The sequence below is a fragment of the Anoplolepis gracilipes genome, chromosome 9, assembly GCF_047496725.1.
Source record: "Anoplolepis gracilipes chromosome 9, ASM4749672v1, whole genome shotgun sequence".
In the NCBI taxonomy this organism is placed as follows: Eukaryota; Metazoa; Arthropoda; class Insecta; order Hymenoptera; family Formicidae; genus Anoplolepis; species Anoplolepis gracilipes.
The window spans coordinates 12,348,670-12,355,259 of record NC_132978.1 but is presented as its reverse complement, the minus strand read 5'-3'; the positions used below and the strand labels follow the sequence as shown (position 1 = coordinate 12,355,259).

Below are 6,590 nucleotides of genomic sequence, written 5' to 3'. Positions count from 1 at the left end.
GTAATCGTGCTTTTTGACAAATGTCGGTATCGTTATGAGCTTCGTGAGAAGGTAAATGAAGTTGGACGTTTCTTTCTTTTTTTTTTTTTTCCTCGATGGATTTAGATGAGGTCTATACTTATCCACGTTGATTAACATCACGACGATTCGTCATTTGACATTTTGAAATGTGAAGGCTTCGTACGAAATATGTAAAATGCATGACGTTAATATATATTGAATAGTATTATAAATATACCAGAATAGCAATTCAAATGTCATTTTCTAGTTATATATTAGCTTTTTTTCTCTCAATAATAAGCTTATTATGTATTTATCATATATCAGATAAAAGATTATGACTTTGCGTTGTAAAATATAATTCTCTTCAAGATTTTTAAAAATTATTATTTGCTTGTGTTTTTTTTTTTTCCAGAAAAACTTGAACAATCATTTACTGTTACATTAAAACTTCCATGTAGAGTTACATGACTGGCCATAAGTCTACGCACGTATATGGCGTATAGCCATATATTATGGCAAGAGTTCGTAAATATCGAGGGAGAGAACAAACGGCGTGAAAATGAAGGAGGGTGGGCTTGCTCGTTAATCATTTCCTTTATATTTCAGGGCGAGACTTACGAAGACACGCCCGAACAAAGATCTCTTGCATGTAAAACACGCTAGAAAGCTTTTATGAGTGCGTATCAAAAATCTTAACGAACTTGGCGCGATATTTGACAATGTGACGATAATATAATTTTTAAAGAAATATTTACAATAACGGTTTTTTTTTTTTTTACATATTTTCAAGTTTGTCATTTGATTCGAAAAAATCAACAAAAATTTGCAAATTTATAAAAAATTCGCGTTCTTATTTATAAATAAATTAAAAATGACAAGGACACGTTAAGGGCTCGCAAGACCTTCCCTCTATTTATTCTATCCCTACTAATCTGCCCGGTTTGACCGCAGAATTTTCACGCTCGGTAATGGCGGATAACCACGATCCTTCGTCTAGGCGACGTTCATGCAATTATTCACCCACGCACAGGGATGATCCAGCGAACCGTCAAGGGCAGTAGCGAGTGCAAGAGGGAAGCAATATTAATTGGCTCGTTTATTGCGACGTGGGTGGCCACGGCCGCTGGTTTCTCCGTCAACTTTCAGTCGAAGAGTTAGGTGGCTCGCGTTGTAAGGGTTGCGGGGGTAATCTGGCGCACGACGTGCCGCAGTAAATCACCGCTAGCCTTCCGCTTCGCACAACTCAACTACCCTTTTTACCTTCGCCTCCATTTCCGCGAGCAGTCCCGTTTCTCTTTTCGACTACTTATAGTCGAATTGCTATCGTCGTTGGTGTTTATCTTGCTCGAAGATAAATTCACTAATTATCGTACTCTTGACTGTTCAATAAGAATTGCGATTTAGATATATTTCGTAAAACTACGCCTGTTTCTTTCAAGGGATTCTTTTTACGAAAGTCAATTTTGTTGTTTCTTTAGCAAAAATGCAGAAAACACGCGAATTTTGATTTTTTTTTCGTATCGAAATTCAAAAGAATATTTGGGATACTATTCGCATCGAGATAATGGCACTATTCACGTATACGATTGTGCTTTTTCTCTTTCCCTTTCTCGTGAAATTCCCCTAGCAGTTGAAGCCTTACACAAGCGCTAACACGGCTACATCTTAAACGCATTCTGGAAATTGGCCGCGATATCGACGCCAATTTATCGTCGTGGAACGCGGAATGCCTGGCAGGAGTTACGCGACTGCTGGCTGGCTCGGCAAGCAGGCTGCTCGCGAATCGCTTGTCGTCGCTACGCTAACATTCGGGTACTACTCGGGTGCGAACATTTGAATAATTCGGCCGTTTACAGGCGGACTTACAGCGATGCCCGCGTGCATATACTAAGATTATGGCCGCTACTTACTGCGTCGCGGCGATCTTGGAGAAACGCGAGAGGGGAAAAGAAAGAGATCGCTCACGTGTCCGTTTTCGTGTACCGTGAAAGTGGACGTGGGTTTTTTCCTTTTTTTCTACTGACTCTCGCGGGGTGCTTTATGGCGATCGTTTGCGCACGGCAAATGGCACAGAAACGAGATCGAACGCTGCCGCACGGTGAACCGTCAGGATTGAAATATGATCGAGGGGCGAATGGTGTTATGGTCCATTTTATATAAGTGATACGTAAACGTAATTTTATTCGGGAGAAAGGATCAATCGCCGGGAGTTTATTATTTCGCGATGCTCTCTTACGTGCCAAAATATTTCGTGTATTGAAATTCTTCTCTCGCATACGGCGTCATTTACAAAGCAAAGTCATTTAAACCAAGTCATCTCATCTGTATTTATCGTTACACGTGTGCTGTCCGGAACATGTTTGTGTATGCAACATGTAAAATTATGAAAATTTATATCCTCGTTTTGTGAAGAAACAACAAGTTATGAATCGAAGCGCATAAAAAGATCGGCGGTAGAGGAATAAAATTAGGCCGCGGGCACCAGGATGGATGGTATATTCGCTCCGTAGGTATTTATCTTATGCAAATCGCGGCAGTGGCGTAGCACGCGAATTGTTCGACGCTACGTTCGAACGGGAGCTTGCCGTGCGGGAGTTTTTGTTGTCGACTGTATCTGACACAGTTTTGTCACGATGAATTTACATTCAGATGGTGCTATCTAATCCGCAGTAAGTTAAAAAATTTACGGCTTTCGGTAAATCACTGCAGCGCAGCCTGCTTACTCCCGCGGGCGGAACAGTCCTGTGCATCTGAATTGTTTATGGTCCTGCCATAAAACAATTATATGAGAGATTATAACTCAGCGAATGGTGAAGTTCCTTGTGTATGAGACATTCTCTCACATTTTCATTCGTGTAGAGTTATGGCACCTCCATTTGTCAAGAGATGTTTGGCGCCTACGCTTTTCCCGCTATATGTTAATCCGGCAAAATAATCAATTTTTTAATGGGTATCGCGAAATTTGACAATTTCTTCTCATATTTAAGCACGTTGCACAAAAAAATGTTCTTAATGATATAAATTTCATAATTTTTCATAATATTTAATATCATTAAGGATTTAAAGGATTCGATCGAATATTTTTCTTTATGTAATATATTTAATTTTTTGACTGTCAATTATATTAATTTTATAAAAATATTGTAATAGTATAATAATGTATTTATAAACGTGCGAGAAAAAAATAAATATACGTGTATATGTAAAGTTAACACTAAATATAGCATCAATCATTTCATAGGTATCAATGTAAGGTTCATACATCCATAAATGATGGGTGTCCATATGAAGGATATTCAATTTCCTGTGTCGTATGCAACGTTATATCGATCAACTATACATTCAACAAAGCTCTCGAAATGCATTCCTATATTTCGTAAACTTCGACATATTTTTTTATATGAAATATTTCACGCGTCTGTTTTACACAACATAAAAATGTTTAACCTATATATTTTTATAAATATATATATATATATATATATATATATATATATATATACATATATTTAATATTAATATCAATTTTTAATATTAAAATAGATAACATCTCTCTCTCTCTCTCTCTTTTTGTTTTTATAATTAAAATTCTTTAAATGCATGGCTTTCGCATCGCTAGTTTTTCGATATTCTTTCCGCCAACGTTGTTACGCCACTGAGTCGTAATTTACCCGGAGCGTTTATGGCATTGTTGTGAAGCAGTGCTTGGCGTCGTCTTATAAAACCAATTTCGCGGGTATTATGCAAGCTGTCAGTCCCGTGGGTGAGTTATGGCAAACGTAGCCTGCAGCACAAATATGTATTATCGTCTACCAGCGATCCTTATATTTACATCAACAACATTCGCGTTGTAATTTGAAATTATTGCTTCTTGTCTCTGGTATAACATATGTTATCAATCTGTTTTCCGCACATATGCATATTGCTGTAAGGAATCCCATTTATCGTCCATAAATTTACTTTCATAATGAAATCGTAATATACATAATATATTCGAGATGATCTGATTAAAAATTAATTGTAAAATTTATTTGTCATCGAAGGGAAAGGTATGTATATAATTTATTACATAACATTATAATACTCTAAATAAGTATATAGTACAAAAGATATAACAAACAAGTTTACGAGTTACAATCTTTGTCTACGAGAGAATTGCAAAGTAAAATGCAATCGGTATCTGTAAAATTTCCTTATCCACTAGAAACCCAAGTCCGTTATCCCTGTTTATGGTCGGATTCATAAACGCGTGTAAAAGTAGGATAGATAGGTGGAAACCCTGACCATTTCTTAGATCGATTGATCAATAAACCAACGCGTACACTTCTCACAACGGTGGGCAGACGACTAGTATCTGAACGTGTTTAACTCCATTGGAATATACGACGCTATATCCGGAATTTCGTTCCAGACCGTTAAGACACTAGATTCCACTTTATCGGCACTGTAATGGTTATATAGCCGTTAAAGTTGCCCCTCATACAACTTTTCCAATCTTATCTTCACGTATGGATACCCCACTCGCGTCCCCAACCCACCCTCGTCCGGGCCTCTCCATCGGCGAGGAAAAGCGGAAAGGATTTAGTTAAATTGGACTGCATGCGAGGAGTCGTCGGTGGAGATTTGTTCGAACATCAGAGAGCGCTGACCGTTGTAAAAGTGTTCCTGTGCAAGAGCACGGGCAAGAGGGTTGAACGGGATAGGAGAGACCGGAGGAAGAAAACGTCTTTCACCTTTCTTTCTATTTGGGGTTGCCATTGAGCGCGTCGGTGACCAGGTTGTCAATACGTGCTCGGCATCCGAGTACGTTTCTCCCACCTACCTCTGGCAGAACTCAAGATTGTATGGTATTTCTTGTTCAATTGTTGGAATTTGCCTAAGTCGATTCGTTCTCCGAGCCGCTCCTTTCAAAGTCGAATTGTCGGCTCTTATAACATTTATTGATATTTGCACATTCATTGATATCCGAGACTCGATCCGAGAATCGATCGCAAAATAATGCTTGACGATTAGCGCATCCTGAAAATTAAAAAAAATTAACACTTATTTTTTTATTTAATACATTAGATGATTTTTTTGAAATTTTTTACACAGTGTATGCGTGCATATACATATATTAATTTTATCATGATAAATATAATTCATTTAATTTATAAAAGATACCAGTAAGCGTTAGAAAAGTTAAAATAAGTTAAAAAAAAAAAAAAATAAACGATGTAATTTGCAATATAAAATAATATATCGATTATATTCATATAAAAGTATTTTATAGTATAATTTATTTATTTATTCAGTTTTTATTAATCACGTATAAGAAAATATATTGTTAAATTACAATTCATGTTTTATCTTGCATAACTCATGTTCCACAGTAGAGTACTATTTATATTTTGTGCGTTGTACGAATTACATGGCCTCACTTTGAGGTATAAACTGAAAGGAATCAATCGAGTGTAAATTAGGATCCTTTCATCGATTCAAACACGCGTTATCGAACGTGTGGCAATCCGTGATTCAATTCAAGTAACATACTTTTAATCGTAGCAACATCTGTTCATACGTTATTTTATACATTACTCAGGCGATCACAAAGGAAAATAGAGTTCTATTTTAAATATCGTTGTGCGCACACGTGCATTGCATGAACTTGCCAAAGTGCTAGATGTTATTACTATTCCGTGCCAAGACGGAAACAATTCTATGGAGCCGATTACGACCAGTTGGTGTAGCTAATCGACAATTTCATAATCATCCATTAGTGCTTTAATTATAAAGGACTATTACTAGATTGCAAGGTGCGGTCTAGGTAATGTAGGTAAGGTACAATTGTCACAGATCCATATAATTCGGATAGGCTCACAAACAAACGCTGTTGAGTTATATAATGTGACATGCATTTAGTTTTCATCATTAACTTTAGATTAATAAGGTGAGTATCATCTCAAGTATGATTCAAGTGATTTAAAAGCATGTTAAAAATGTACGTAATATTAAATATAAAATTAATAATTTCAGTCATGTAAAAAAAAATATATATATATATATATACCGTTTAAAGTATAATTTTTAATGCTATAAATAGATATTGTTTACATTTTTACAATATCTGAAATTTATCCTTCAATAATTTCTCTTGTTAAATTCTAATTTGTACAATGAAAATTATGTTTGGAGTAAAAATAGATTACGTATAACATCGTTAAACTGATCGACGAAACTAATAATCAATCTTCCGAGTAATGACTTGTTTATGAAAGTTTCTTACGACGCGAATCAATCTTATCCTTCATAGACACTGCTAAACTAGATGGATAAGCGCGGCGGAACGCGAAGACGGAGCTTCGGCTCCGTCCGGCAGCTCCGTCCGGGCAACGTGTCGCGACTAATGGGGTGAAAATCACTTAACCCCTCGTCAGTGCGCCACCCGAACGCGCGTTATTCAATTCGCGCTTAAGCCAACGATAATAACATCAGCCGCTAGCAGGCGGCGCGCGAAGTCGAGGGCTGACGTAGCGTTGAAGATTTACGGGCACCGGCCGGGGCATGCATCCTGTATGAATGGCGGGGCAGCTTGTAATAATTCAACT

General features: G+C 37.1%; 1 long non-coding RNA gene across 2 annotated transcripts in view; it reads right to left on the bottom strand.

Annotated features, from left to right (window-relative positions):
• Nucleotides 1-3,610: 3,610 nt before the first annotated feature.
• LOC140669332 (uncharacterized) overlaps nt 3,611-6,590 on the bottom strand; it is a 191,378-nt gene continuing 188,398 nt past the window's right edge. For both annotated transcript variants that reach the window (XR_012047325.1, XR_012047326.1), the window contains one exon: nt 3,611-5,022. This is a non-coding gene — a long non-coding RNA (uncharacterized lncRNA). The remainder of the gene's footprint in view (nt 5,023-6,590) is intronic.